The sequence below is a fragment of the Budorcas taxicolor genome, chromosome 22 (genome assembly GCF_023091745.1).
Source record: "Budorcas taxicolor isolate Tak-1 chromosome 22, Takin1.1, whole genome shotgun sequence".
Lineage (NCBI taxonomy): Eukaryota > Metazoa > Chordata > Mammalia > Artiodactyla > Bovidae > Budorcas > Budorcas taxicolor.
The window spans coordinates 43,981,332-43,996,921 of NC_068931.1; the positions used below are offsets into that span (position 1 = coordinate 43,981,332).

A 15,590-nucleotide genomic window follows, 5' to 3' on the forward strand; every position below is an offset into this window, starting at 1 on the left:
GAGGAGGCCAGATCTAGGCCCCAGCGAGTGGCCCTTGCACAGACCTGCTGCTTTCTCCCTTAGGATCCAGAAGCACAAAAGGCTGCTTTACTACAGAGAGACTGGAGAGGCTCTCTGAGGGCAGGACGTTTGTTCCATTCTTCTGCTCAGATAGTCTTGGGGACAAGTGCTTGCCGCAAACTGAGAAGGGAATCTGGTTTTCGCCTTTGTTGTGTCCAGAGGCCGAGAGAGGTGAGGTGGAGTCACCTCATCTTCCATGTCCCTGCCAAGGTCTTGGTGAGAATCTGCATGGTGTCCATGGCAGTTCAGTTCAGTTCAGTCAGTCGTGTCACACTCTTTACAACCCCATGAATCGCAGCACGCCAGGCCTCCCTGTCCATCACCAACTCCCGGAGTTCACTCAGACTCACTTCCATCGAGTCCGTGATGCCATCCAGCCATCTCATCCTCTGTCGTCCCCTTCTCCTCCTGCCCCCAATCCCTCCCGGCATCAGAGTCTTTTCCAGTGCGTCAACTCTTCGCATGAGGTGGCCAAATTACTGGAGTTTCAGCTTTAGCATCATTCCTTCCAAAGAAATCCCAGGGCTGATCTCCTTCAGAATGGACTGGTTGGATCTCCTTGCAGTCCAAGGGACTCTCAAGAGTCTTCTCCAACACTACAGTTCAAAAGCATCAATTCTTCGGCGCTCAGCCTTCTTCACAGTCCAACTCTCACATCCATACATGACCACAGGAAAAACCATTGCCTTGACTAGATGGATCTTAGTCGGCAAAGTAATGTCTCTGTTTTTCAATATGCTAACTAGGTTGGTCATAACTTTTCTTCCAAGGAGTAAGCGTCTTAATTTCATGGCTGCAGTAACCATCAGCAGTGATTTTGGAGCCCTCCAAAATAAAGTCTGACACTGTTTCCACTGTTTCCCCATCTATTTCCCATGAAGTGATGGGACCTAATGCCATGATCCTCGTTTTCTGAATGTAAGGGGGAGGCAAATAGCAGCTCCTCAGGCTGCAGTTCTCAGTCATGGAAGTGGCTTCTGGAGTAGCAGTCTTCAGTTATACCTGTACTTGCAGAAAGCGCCAACAATTAAATGTATTTGAAACATTTTCTGCATGTGATTATGTAGAGTCATACACTTTCATTTATTTGAATTAAAAAAAATTTTTTTTTGCTGTGGTGTGTCTTTGTTGCTGCTCATTGGCTTTTTCTAGCGAGTGGAGGCTACTCTCTAGTTGCTGTGGGTGGGCTTCTCATCCCAGTGCTTCTCTTGTTGCAGAGCACAAGCTCTAGGTACATGAGCTTCAGTAGTTGTAGTACACGGGCTTAGTTGTCCCATGGCATGTGGGATCTTCCCAAACCAAGGATCAAACCTGTGTCCCCTGTATTGCCAGGTGGATTCTTATACAATCAGCTACCAGGGAAGTCCATGCACTTTTAAATTATCAAGGAATGCGTGTTACTTTTGAAAACTGTACTTGCAGCCCCTGGAAGCATATATGTGTGTGTGTGTGCGCGTGCACATGTGGCCTTGTTGCATGGCTATCACCAAAAGGTGCTCTGTCTCGTTTGCAGGCAGCAGCACTGGGTCTCCCCCATCACACAGGATGGGATTTGAGAGGAACAAGGACAGTTTTCTCAGCATCGTAAGAGTTTCCAAGGGCGGCCTACGCATGATAATTCACTTTCTAAAAACAACCTGTGCAGCTCGCGTGCCTCTGACGCTGCCTCTGTGCTCAGACCTGGCTCCTGCTGTCTGCAGCTCGAGAAGAGCACCCTCCCTTCATACTCGGTGTCCCTCAGCCTCAGCCCCTTCTTCCTTGGGGTCGGCTCTGGGGAGGTTGGGGTCAGGTCCCCCCAGCCCCTTGCGAGAGGCAGTGTCCTGCAGCTGTGCTGGGGCCCTGGGAACGGCTTGCCTTGGACTGTGAGTCACTCTCCCTTTTTAAGTGTTAAAGTATAGTCGATTTACAATATTGTGTTAGTTTCAGATGTACAGCATAGTCTTTTGGGTTTTTTTTTGTTTGTTTGTTTTTGCAGATTATATTCCATTATAGGTTCTTACAAGACTGTGGATTTAATTCCCCTTGCTATACAGTGAATCCTTGTTGCCTACCTATTTTTTGTATAGTATGTAACAAATTTACGGTTATCAAAGGGAAAGGGGAAGTGCGGAAGGAACAGATTAGGAGTATGGGATACAAACTAACTGTCCTTTCTGAGCTTGGGTTTAGGTCACAGGCAGATCAGGGCATTCTTTCCTCAGGCTTTGTATTCTTGTACTTTTCAAGCTGAGCCCACTGCCACAGTGATCTCTGTCATTTTCTTTGTCAGTGGCAGGGTGTTCTGTGGCTCTGTAAATGGACTGCAGACCAGGATGACTCCTCACCCTTCCGCTCAGTCTGTTCCTCTCCCTGGGCCCCAATCTCCTCCAGGTGGGGGCATCTGGTCCCTTCCTCTGGCTTTCAGCTCTTGGGTCGACTCTTTTCCCTTCCTCTCCCCTCTCCCTTCTGGTCCTGGCAGCCACTGGAACCGGGAAGGTGGCTGATTGTTTTTTGTATTATGTCTTTTGGTTGTAATAATTTACCTTCTCACAAAAATTCCAGTTATTTGAATTTCCCAACTGTTCGGGCTCTGGCTAAGTGGGACTTAATTTCACCTGACGATCTGAAAACTTGGTGCTTATTGACTATACTGTTGAAGATGCTGAGGAAGAGGTTGAGGAAGGGAGATATTTTGATAAGTCAGTAGATACAAAATGTTATGCTTTCAAAACAACTCTTCCTTCTGGTCCTTCGGGGCTGAAGCATCCCGCCCACATTGCATTCTGCCCTGTGCTTCATTGTCTGTGACTAGCCTTGTGGGTTGAAGTCACTTCCTGATCTGTCTCCCCTCCCCTTATCTGTATCATTCATCTTAGCTTTTACTGGTTTGTTAGAGGCAAAAGTAATGCACAGAGTGTAACTCTAAAATGTTTAGGAGCTATGCAGTATTATATTGTAAACCTGTATAAATTCTTAACAAAGTTAGTGGTTTGGAAGGATTTTCAGGAGAACTCTGTCTAAAAGGTAGTAAATTCCTTAAAATAACTGAACTTTGGCTTATAACAAGGTCATTGTTTGGCAGCATTCATGTTTTTAAAGCTTTCCAGAACTCAGAGAAGGAAATGATTCTGAGACAATGTAGTGATTAAAAAATAAAACTAATAAATTAACATTTTCATTGTTTGCCAATGATCGATTTTCTTTCTTCCAAAGTTTTACCCCACATTCTGAATAAATTAAACCATGTGAAGAACTAGAAGATTAGCTTTACTTTTTTTTCTGGTTGAAATTGGTTTTGCAGAAGTGGAAATTTGGCAGCAAGTATGGAAACTAGCAAATCAGTTTACAGTGTTCTTTGCTTTCTTTAATGAAACCTGAAAGAATGAGGAAAGACTCCATGGCATCAAACAAGAGAAGACTAAATTGTGTATGTTTCCTGAAATTTTATTTTTACCCTTAATTATTCAGTAGCATGTAGAACAATATGTCCAGACTCTAGTTGGCTAGTAGTTGCCTCCAAGTGGGTAGAATTTCAACTTCAGTAGTTATTTTTTGCTGATTTCATGGAGATGTTGGGAAATATTTTCTAAGAATAGTCTAAAATGAAGAGGAATGTGGTAATTTAAGAAAAAACTGTAACCAAATGGAATATAAGCAGTTGGCTGATGACCAACCAGACATTGACCTCTAATGAACTTGACCTCTAATGAGGTGGTGAAACCATGGATGTATTTTCAGTTAAAATGATTAATTAACATGGGATTGTTGAGAGCATCTGTATTTCTTTCACATGAAATGGGGTAGATGGATGTTTCTTTGAACACTGGTTGCCTCATCAATATACGTTTTCCAGCCTGCTGCAGCTCTCGTAAGCGCGTCTGATGGAACGTGGCTTGCGTATAGTGTATCTGAGTTGCAGTGTCAGATAAACATGTTTTATTGACTTCTAAATAAAATGTCTCTCTTCATCCTTGGGCAGTTTATAGGTTTCTACACTGGGCCTGGCCCTGCCTTCGAGTTGAGCTCCTGTGTTCTTTCACTCTCTCGCTTGGGTGCTGACCTTCACTTTGCCCAGGTGGCCCTTCCCTTACCCCAATGGTGGCTCCTGTCAGCTGAAGCCAGCGTGAACATGCTGCAGTGTCACCTGAATACCTGCTGTCAAGCAGGTGCTCTCTGCTGAGGAGTCTGCTGATAGACTTAAATGTTGAGAATTACATGAGGCACTGTCACGACTAAAATGATCTTGAATTTAATTTGCTTCTTCATGCTGGTTTGGACACCGTTAGGACTTCCTGTTGGAGAAGGAAATGGCAACCAACTCCAGTATTCTTGCCTGGAGAATCCCATGGATGGAGGAGCCTGGTGGGCTACAGTCCATGGGGTCACAAAGAGTTGGACACAACTGAGCGACTTCACTTTTCAGGACTTCTGTATCTCTGGTTGCTATGGCAGAGGCTAAGCATCTGTATGAATAAAGGTGGAGAGAAGCCCACAAGATGATGGCTCCCAGGCCCCCACTACTTAGTCTATTGATGGAGACTGTGGCCACCACTGAGGGTGGAAGAGTCTGGTTTTGCCTCTTCCCATGGCTTCAGCATCTGGCACAGGGCCTGGGTGTTGGAGTCTGGAAGCCCATGTGGAATGAAGGCTCCTCCTTCCGCTTGAGTCAAAGCCAGTCGCTACAAATGTGCAGGAGCCCTGGGCCCACCACCCCTCTGACCTTGTCTCTGGGACCCTTGTCCATGTTCACTGTCCAGCACCTGTCCTTGTTCTGGAACCTACCCCCAAGAAACTCCTGTCAAATCCTGGCCTCCTTCCAGCCTCAGGGGGATGCGCTGGCTCTCCCTGTCTGCTGGCACACGTGCCTCCATGGCACCTGCAGGCTGGATGCTGGTCCAAGGGTTAGGGGTTTGGGTGGGTTTGGCTGCTCTTGGGTTGCTGCCTCCTGCCTCCAGTCTCTTCCCAGTGTTGAGTGTTCACTTCCTCCCAGGACCAGGCACTTGGCTAGTAGGAACAGCTCTCTACCAAGAACTGGGTCTCTATTGGATGTTAACTATTAATATAGGTTGTTAAAAACTGAGGACAATTTTCATCTTTGGCTTCTGAAAACTGGTCTTGACATTGATGGGGCTTGCTCGTGTCTGTCCTGTTTCCCCTGTCATATTTTGGGTTTTCAAGGAACTAACAATCTAGGTCCTCCTTATTTTCTGAGAGTACATGGCAGGAAGTTTGGGATGTTATAACGGGTCTTCTAAATGCCACTGCTTCTCCAGCCTGCGTTGAACTTGCTGTGCGCTTGCCCACCCTCCCCCAGCCTTTGAGGGTCCGGACTTTGGCGCCTACACAGTCCATAGCATCTGCATTTGGATGTGAGTGAGGCTGCTGTACGGAGGACACTGGATGAGAGGCCCTTCCAGGAGGCGCCGCAGGCCTACAGGGAGGCTCCCAAGGCAGAGAAGGGCCTTGATGTCCTGCAGTCCTCATTAGGCTTGGTGAGCTTTGCTGTAGGCATTGGGCTTTGCCTTTTTTTCTTCCCTTGAGTTTGGAAATCAAGCTGCTGGGGCTGGGATGCCAACTGCCCCCAGAACAAGGGGACTGATGGATCAAGGGCCAAAGGCAGGAAGATGAACAGTTTGGGTGGAAACAGGACTCAGACCCATCTCTTTTCAATTTCTTATGCTGTGACCTCTACTCCAGCACACTTTGTGATCTTAAAGATATGTAAAGTGAAAGTTGGAAAAAGTGCATTTTGAGGGGGTCTGCTGCTCAAAGTCATGTTCAAGGGTCAGGTCAGTTGTAGCAGTAAACGCACCATCTTGGACCAGAACATCACTTAAAGGAAGCCAGTGTCTTTTCTGACATTTCCTTAAGGTGCTTTTACTAGGTTTGCCGAAAACTCGTGTTCTCCTCAGTTCAGTCGCTCAGTTGTGTCCGACTCTATGTGACCCAATGAACTTTAGTGTGCCAGGCTTCCCTGTCCATCACCAATTCCTGGAGCTTGCTCAAACTCAAGTCCATTGAGTCGGTGATGCAATCCAACTATCTCATCCTCTGTCCCCCTCTCCTCCTGCCTTCAATTTTTCCCAGCATCAGGGTCTTTTCTAATGAGTCGGCTCTTTGCATCAGGAGGCCAAGTATTGGAGTTTCAGCTTCAGCATTAGTCCTTCCAATGAATATTCGGGACTGATTTCCTTTAGAATTGACTGGTTTGATCTTGCAGTCCAAGGGACTCTAAGAGTCTTCTCCAGCACTATGGTTCAAAAGTATCCATTTTTCTGCGCTTAGCTTTCTTTATAGTCCAACTCTCACATCCATACGTGGCTACTGGAAAAACCATAGCTTTCACTATACGGACCTTGTTGGTAATGTCTCTGTATTTTAATAGACTGTCTAGGTTTCTGTTCTCCTACTGCCAAAGGCTTTGACTGTGTGGATCACAATAAACTGTGGAAAATTCTGAAAGAGATGGGAACACCAGACCACCTGACCTGCCTCTTGAGAAATCTGTATGCAGGTCAGCAAGCAGCAGTTAGAACTGGCCATGGAACAACAGACTGGTTCCAAATAGGAAAAGGAGTACATCAAGGCTGTATATTGTCACCCTGCTTATTTAACTTCTATGCAGAGTACATCATGAAAAATGCTGGGCTGGAAGAAGCACAAGCTGGAATCAAGATTGCCGGGAGAAATATCAATCACCTCAGATATGCAGATGACACCACCCTTATGGCAGAAAGTGAAGAGGAGCTAAAAAGCCTCTTGATGAAAGTGAAAGAGGAGAGTGAAAAAGTTGGCTTAAAGCTCAACATTCAGAAAACGAAGATCATGGCATCTGGTCCCATCACTTTATGGGAAATAGATGGGGAAACAGTGTCAGACTTTATTTTGGGGGGCTCCAAAATCACTGCAGATGGTGATTGCAGCCATGAAATTAAAAGATGCTTACTCCTTGGAAGAAAAGTTATGACCAACCTAGATAGTATATTCAAAAGCACAGACATTACTTTGCCGACTAAGGTCCGTCTAGTCAAGGCTATGGTTTTTTCCTGTGGTCATGTATGGATGTGAGAGTTGGACTATGAAGAAGGCTGAGCGCCCAAGAATTGATGCTTTTGAACTGTAGTGTTGGAGAAGACTCTTGAGAGTCCCTTGGACTGCAAGGAGATCCAACCAGTCCATTCTGAAGGAGATCAACCCTGGGATTTCTTTGGAAGGAATGAGGCTAAAGCTGAAGCTCCAGTACTTAGGCCACCTCATGAGAAGAGTTGACTCATTGGAAAAGACTCTGATGCTGGGAGGGATTGTGGGCAGGAGGGGAAGGGGACGACAGAGGATGAGATGGCTGGATGGCATCATGGACTCGATGGACGTGAGTCTGAGTGAACTCCGGGAGTTGGTGATGGACAGGGAGGCCTGGCGTGCTGCGATTCATGGGGTCGCAAAGAGTCAGACACGACTGAGCGACTGAACTGAACTGGCTTTGAAACATTACATCTCTGTCTAGGCCCCGCAAGCTTCCATCTTAATGGCCTTTAAGCCTTGGCTGCACGTAAGCAAATAAGTGCGCACCTACGTGTGCGTCATATGCGTGTGTGCGCCCTTGTGTGCGTGCGTGCTTCCCTGAGTCCCTGCGTACTGTGTGCATGCTTGTGTGCGCATCTCAGAAGCTCAGCCCGGCCGCCACGTGGGCTGTTGCGTGACTTTGCCGTACAGCATTGCCCTGGCGGCTCTTTGGCCTGGTTCCCTCAGAGGTGGTTCTGGCCTGTGTAAAGTTGAACGATGGAGCTTCTGAATGTTTCGGCCCGAGGCAGTCGGGCCAGAGCGAGAGCGGAAAACCGTCTGGTTTCCTGTCAGGCCGTAGGCCGTTCACTCGGAGAGGCCCGACCTTCCTCAGGAGTTGGCGTTGGCCGAGAGCCCGGCCTGTGCAAGGGCCACCTTGGCTGGACTTGTAGGTGGTGGCGGTGGGCAGTGAGTGGCACCACCCCGGGCCCGTTTGCACTGGAACAGCTCAGCCCCGGGGAGAAGGCGACCATCGCGGGGTCCGGGGACCAGAAACCTGGTCCTGCGTCCGTTAGTCCAGCTGCCCATGGGGGTCCTCCAGGGCCCGAGCAGTTGGGAAAGGAGTGGTCTTCTGCTTCCCTAGTCCCTCAGTAACTGGAGCCTGCAGCTACTGCTGATGGCTGAGACCCTGCCCCCGCACGGGGGTCTTCCTGTTCTCAGGGGCCCCTATTCCAGAGGAGCCACTGCCAGGCCTCATACCAGCCTCAGCCTTCCATTACGTTAAAGAGAATTCACCGAGGTTGTGCAAGTTAAGAATGGCTGTGGCTCTGCATTCGCCGGTGGCCCAGTGGTTAAACATCCACCTTCAACGCAGAGAATGCCTGTTCAATCCCTGATGGGGGGTTGGTGCGAAGATCCCATATGCGGGAGAGCAGCTAATTCCGTGTGCCGCAATGAATGGTAGCCGCCACACAGCAGTGAAGATCCCACGTGCTGCAACTAATGCCTGACCCAGCCAAACAGATGTTAAAAAGGACATGGCCCGTTCCTCGGTTTCTCCCATGACTTGAACCTTGTGCCCTTCTGTGCCCCCTTCATGTACGAGGGGCCATGGCGGCCTGCTCCTCTGCAAGGGTACCTAAGCCCTGCTTTGCACCGGCTCCTCGGCAGCCCCCAGCCGCAGCCTCTGCTTGCTAGAAATCAGAGGTCAGGAGGTGGATCCATCCTCAGGTGCTCAGCATCGGGGGTGGTTCAGGAGGACCGCTGCCAGACTTTGTGTGAGCACATGTGCTTATTAATTCTCTTAAGTGAACCGCCCCTCGCGAGGCTTAGTTTCCTGGGTGGGGGCATGTTATTCATGTTCAGCCTTCTTTCTCCGAAGCATTGAGCTTTGTGTGGAGCTGTGCTTTGTGGGAAGAAGGAAAAGACCTGCACTTACTAGAGTTCAGGGTGCAGGGAGCTGGGTGTGTTCTGTCCTCTGGGCCTGGTACTTACTCTGCCTGAGGTGGGAGGATGGCTCGGTAACCAGGGGTTCCCTGCTGTGGGTCACTGGCTATTTTTACATGTAGAGATAGGCCCAAGAGAGTTAGTTTTGCTGAGATGTAATGAGTTTATTGAAATTCTCTGCCTTGTTTGTCATGGAATTGGTGTTTTGAGTTTTTCTTGGCTTTAGTGTGCACATTCTGCTGCCTAAGAGGTTGAGCACCAGGGATAAATCTTGGAAATAATGTTCAGATTTATTGAGTAGTTTATGAGGGAGTAAGAATATATAATAAGATCCTGAATATAGATTTCGAAAGAGTATGGTGTGTTTCGGTGATGAAAGAAGTTTTAATTTTGTACTTTATTTAGTAATTTAACTGACTTGAATGTTTTAAAATCTCCCGTTTTTATACTAGTTCTTTCGAAATTTAAAATAGATTCAACTTGAGTAACAATATTCTTTGTAATAAAAAACTAATTTTAATCTCAAGGATAGCAGAAACTGGATGATTTATGCATTCAACTTTTAAACAGTCTTGCTTTAAAAAATTACAGATTATCAGTTAAAAAACGATCTTAAAGAACCTTTGAAATAGGTTGCCATGAAGTTGACAGTAGTGTTTTGTTTCAGATTTAGAGTCATGGCATTGAAGCTACTCAGGTTTTTCCATTTTGGTTGGGGATGAATATGTATACAAATGGAAAATTAAGAATGATTCTGACTTTGGAAATTTTCTTAGCGATTTTTTTTGTTTGTTTGTTTAACGTTCAGCTAATAGCTACATGCCCAAGAACTGGCAAGGATATTTGGCAAAAGTGGTAACTATGGAGCAGAACTACTAAGTAGTGAGTCAGGTTCACAGGTAGAATGACATAACCAGTCCCAAAGAAATTGTCCATTCATCGTTTGGAGATAAGACATTATGCTCAGTGTCTTCCACCTATTTTGAAGTTAATTTTGAGGCTCTGAGTTCTGCTCTGAAGGATTGCACAAATTCTATTGCTTTGGCCTTATTGTAGTAACAGGAGATTGACAAATCATAATCCTTTTAATTTGGCTTTCAGTTCAGTTCAGTCGCTCAGTTGTGTCCGACTCTTTGCGACCCCATGAATTGCAGCACCCCAGGCCTCCCTGTCCATCACCAACTCCCGGAGTTCACTCAGACTCACATGCATCGAGTCTGTGATGCCATCCAGCCATCTCATCCTGTCGTCCCCTTCTCCTCCTGCCTCCAATCCCTCCCAGCATCAGAGTCTTTTCCAATGAGTCAACTCCTCGCATGAGGTGTCCAAAATATTGGACTTTCAGCTTTAGCATCATTCCTTCCAAAGAACACCCAGGACTGATCTCCTTTAGAATGGACTGGTTGGATCTCCTTGCAGTCCAAGGGACTCTCAAGAGTCTTCTCCAACACTACAGTTCAAAAGCATCAATTCTTCGGCGCTCGGCTTTCTTCACAGTCCAACTCTCACATCCGTACATGACCACTGGAAAAGCCATTGCCTTGACTAGATGGACCTTTGTTGGCAAAGTAATGTCTCTGCTTTTCAGTATGCTATCTAGGTTGGTCATAACTTTTCTTCCAAGGAGTAAGCGTCTTTTAATTTCATGGCTGCAGTCACCATCTGCAGTGATTTTGTAGCCCCCAAAATAAAGTCTGACATTGTTTCCACTGTTTCCGCATCTATTTCCCATGAAGTGATGGGACCAGATGCCATGATCTTTGTTTTCTGAACGTTGAGCTTTAAGCCAACCTTTTCACTCTCCTCTCTCACTTTCATCAAGAGGCTTCTTAGTTCCTCTTCACTTTCTGCCATAAGGGTGGTGTCATCTGCATATCTGAGGTGATCGATATTTCTCCCGGCAATCTTGATTCCAGCTTGTGCTTCTTCCAGCCCAGCATTTCTCATAATGTACTCTGCATAGAAGTTAAATAAGCAGGGTGACAATATACAGCCTTGACGTACTCCTTTTCCTATTTGGAACCAGTCTGTTGTTCCATGTCCAGTTCTAACTGTTGCTTCCTGACCTGCATATAGGTTTCTCAAGAGGCAGGTCAGGTGGTCTGGTATTCCCATCTCTTTCAGAACTTTTCACAGTTTATTGTGATCCACACAGTCAAAGGCTTTGGCATAGTCAATAAAGCAGAAATACATGTTTTTCTGAAACTCTCTTGCTTTTTCGATGATCCAGAGGATGTTGGCAATTTGATCTCTGGTTCCTCTGCCTTTTCTAAAACCAACTTGAACATCTGGAAGTTCACGGTTCATGTATTGCTGAAGCCTGGCTTGGAGAATTTTGAGCATTCCTTTACTAGCGTGTGAGATGAGTGCAATTGTGCAGTAGTTTGAGCATTCTTTGGCATTGCCTTTCTTTGGGATTGGAATGAAAACTGACCTTTTCCAGTCTTGTGGCCACTGCTGAGTTTTCCAAATTTTCCGGCATATTGAGTGCAGCACTTTCACAGCATCATCTTCCCTTATATAAAAATGAGTTTCATTCTGAGAACATACTTGTAAGTCCTATTTGTTTGTAAGTCCAATGAAGTTAGCTTAGGTACCCACCAATTAGCTATATAGAACTGTACTGTAATAGGTTTACAATACTTTTCACACAAGTAATATACAAAAAACATACAAAAAACAAGCACAAAAAAGTAAAACATTTTAAATCTTACAGTACAATACCTTGAGTACAGTAGTACAATACAACAGCTAGCACACAGAGGCTGGTGTCAAGTGAAAGGGCAACAGGAGGTACTGGTTGGAGGAGGGGTAGGAGGTGGGAGATGGTACAGCTGAAGGATCATTGGCAATGGGAGATGGAGGGCAACCTGCAGTTTCACACCTGATGTTGCTGGAACGCGTGTTTGTGTCTTTGAAAGTTCACAACTTGAAGGTTTTTATGTAGGAGACTTAACTGTATTTTTAAAAAATGTTAAAGGCCTCCCATGTGCCATATATTCTTCACAAGCATGATGATACCAGGGTGGTTGTGATTTGCATTCTTGCCTGCAAAAAGCTCATACTCAAATAGGAGAAATGAGTTTTTGCTTATGGATGGATGAGGCAGGTATGGAGAGCTGTTTTGATTTGGTAGTTGTATATGCGTTTAACATATGCATATATTATAGACTCCTATGTTTAATTAGTAAGTTAAATATATTTACTGTTGCTACAAAGCAAATGACTGTAAACTTAATAACTTAAAGTGACACCCACATGTTATTTCATGATTTCCATGGGTTGGGAGTCTGGGAATGGCTTAGCTGGTTTTCTACTCAGGATCTCAGAGATTGCCAACAAGCTTCAGCCTAGCTGTGTTCTCTTCTGGAGACGTGAGTGGGGCAAGAATCCACTTCTAAGCTCATTTAAGTGAACAGGTTAAATTGTAGCTGTGGATCCTTGTAGCTGTAGGTCTGATGTTCCTGTTTCTTTGCTGGTTGTCAGCTGGTGACCGTCCTTAGTGCCTAGAGGCCCCTGTGGTTCCTTGCTGTGTGGCCCCTCAGAGGCCCTTCAGAGATGATCGCGCATTTCTTGAGAGCTGCAAAGGGAGTCCCTCAGTTTCTATTAATAGTAGGCTGACATGGAGTCTTAAGTGAAACCAGATCAAGGGAATGACATCTGTTTGCTTTTGTCATGTTCTGTTGGTTAGAAGCAAGTCACGGATTCTGCCAACATTTATGAGGAGGGAGTTATACAAAGGTGTGACCCCACTGCAGTCACCTTAGAATTCTATCCACCACATGCATTTCTGGTTATTCCACTGACTTGTGTTCCCAGGAAATCAGCATTTGAATCCCAGGAAGACTGACAGGAGCAGTCTCAGTTGAGGAACAAAACCATCATCAGAAAAGTCAGAAGTGGGTTGTTTTCTTCTCTCAGTGAGTAGAAGGAAGGAGAGAGTGTTTGTAGGTTCACAGTATTGGTAGGAAGGAGTTACATAAAAATAAAGGGGTGTTTGGCTTGTGTGTTCAGGGTGAATGTCCACAGGAATCTCACAGGGTCCTTTGGCTGGATACAGTCATTTTTTATTTGAATGTCTTAGTCTTGACTGATCACTCAGGAGTGACATATGGCAGGAACATGCTTTAGGGGGCAGGTCTCCTGCTGTGGCACACAAGCTAGACAGATGGTGGCTTATTCACCCTTGGATAAGGAATGTAATCCCACACGTTGGCAGGCTGGGTGCTGAGAGGTGCCTGTGCCCTTTGAGACAGAGCTGACTGAGTTGACCTGGAACTACTTTGTCAGGCATTAGGTGGTCACCTGATGTGACCTGGAGTGATGTGAAGGACAGTGTGCTCATCAAACTGGGAGGAGGATGCTGGTGACAGATTGTGTGAACTGGAACTAGACAGTCGGGAGTCTGTCGTGCCAGCAGGGTGGAGGGCAGAGGTGAAGACAGCCTTGAAGACGCGAATTTTGGAAGTTAGCACATTAGCGAGGTCTCTGATGCTGGGAGGGATTGGGGGTAGGAGGAGAAGGGGACGACCGAGGATGAGATGGCTGGATGGCATCACTGACTCGATGGACGTGAGTCTGAGTGAACTCCGGGAGTTGGTGATGGACAGGGAGGCCTGGTGTGCTGCAATTCATGGGGTCGCAAAGAGTCGGACACGACTGAGCGACTGAACTGAACTGAACTGAAGCATGGGTCATTGTTGCTTCCACAAAATTAGACCTGTTTCAGTGGAGGAAAAAGGTGCAGTCTGTTTCCTTTACAATTAAGGATCATTGATCCATGTAGTTGACAGATACTTTGGGTTCATAAGCTACAGCCATATTTAGGATCTCTGTAGTTAAAACCTAGTCCAATAAAGACATTGTCCATTATATATGTTTGCGACCTGTCATTGAAGAAAAGGCCTGTGACTTTGAAGAAACAAGTCTGTGTCCTTTGATTGGAGGCTGAGAACTTGATGGCCCTGTGGCTGCTGAAGAGCTGTTTGGGGGAGTTTATCCCCAGTTCATGCCATGTATCCCAGATTGTGTGCTGGGGGGGTTCTCTCTTCCTTCTCTATTATTTGATGCTTGTTTTATTCATTTTGGTGTTTGTGCCTTTTGTTGTGACAGTCCTCTAGTATTTTGTTAAATTATTATTATTTTTTAAATTTTATTTACTTCTGGCTGTGCTGGGTCTTTGTTGCTATGCAGGCTTTTCTCTAGTTTCAGTGAGCAGGGGCTGTTCTCTAGTTGCATTGCGTGGGTTTCTCATTGAGGGGGGTTTCTCTTGTTGTGGGGTGCACAGGCTTCAGTAGTTGTGGCATTGGGCCAGTAGTTGTGGCTCCCGGGCTTTAGAGCACAGGCTCAATAGTTGTGGCGGGTGCATGGCCTTAGTTGGTCTGTGGTATGTGGGATCTTCCTGGGTCAGGGATTGAACCCATGTCTCCTGCATTGGCAGGTGGTCTCTTTACCAGTTAGTCACCAGGGAAGCCCCTAAATGGGCATCTTTTAAAAAAAATTTATTTGACTGCCTTGAGTCTCAGTTGTGGCACGTGAGATCTTGGTTGCAGTGCATAGACTCTAGTTGTGGCAGGCAGGCTCCAGAGTATGGGAGCTCAGTAGTTGCATTGTGCAGGCTTAGTTGCTCTGCAGCATATGGGATCTTAGTTCCCTGACCAGAGATTGAGCCCACTTCCTCTGCATTGAACGGTGGCTTCTTAACCACTGGACCATCAGGGAAGTCCTCTCTAGTATTTTTTGGAATTTGGGGAAGGGGATGGTTCACTAAGGGAAGCCAAGAAATGATTCACTGAAATTCTTTATTTTTCCTTTCAGCAGTTCATGCTCCACGTTGGTTACATCAAAGTGCTCTCTCCTCTTTGGACCGTTTTCAGGAACTGACATCAGTTTTCATATAGCTTAAGCTTAAAAAGGTGAGTAAAGCTTGAGACTCTTCTCTTTGATAATGTTTGTGAGGCAGAGCTTGTCACACCACTGACTGTTATGAGATGGTGTCCCTCTTAACAATGTGGTCCCAACTCTGAGGTGCAAAAACTATTAATATCTTCCCAGTGTAACTGGGATTAAAGGAAAGTTGCATGGTATCAGAGTAAATGGGACTTTTTCTTTTTTGTTTAATACCCAAGTATTACCAAGTATTATTCACAGTGGGCTGTGAATGTATATAAAATATTTCTAGATTTACTAGAATATCTGAAGAAAAATAATAATCTTGCTATTCAATTTGTCTTTATTGCTCCACCTGAGCATTTAATACTGAGATGTTTAAACACATTTAAGATTGATGAGAAGTGGGATTCTTTCTTTCTCATTCTAAATTCTTTGTTTTGCTTGGTTTCCAACTTTGTTAAATGGAAATAATACTGAGATTGCCGTGGGATGTGAGGAGCCACCGTGCTTCCTATGGCACCTGGCGGGTGGTATACTCAAAATGGCTACTGTAGCAGCCATTGGGCAGGTTTTCCTTTCTCTGTGTTGGCGTGATCTGTACCGTAAGGGGATGTTGACCCCCTAATCTGCTGTGTTTGTTCCTGTGTTACTTCTTAAAGGTGGGGTATGAGTGGCCTGACCTTGGTGTATCTGGAAGTAGGAGCTTAGATGAC

General features: G+C 45.8%; 1 protein-coding gene across 1 annotated transcript in view; it reads left to right on the forward strand.

Annotated features, from left to right (window-relative positions):
• Positions 1-15,590, forward strand: part of LDLRAD4 (low density lipoprotein receptor class A domain containing 4) — a 164,913-nt gene that overhangs the window by 22,669 nt on the left and 126,654 nt on the right. The window contains 1 exon segment of the mRNA XM_052660260.1: positions 14,803-14,900. The gene's annotated coding sequence lies outside the window, so the exon portion shown is untranslated.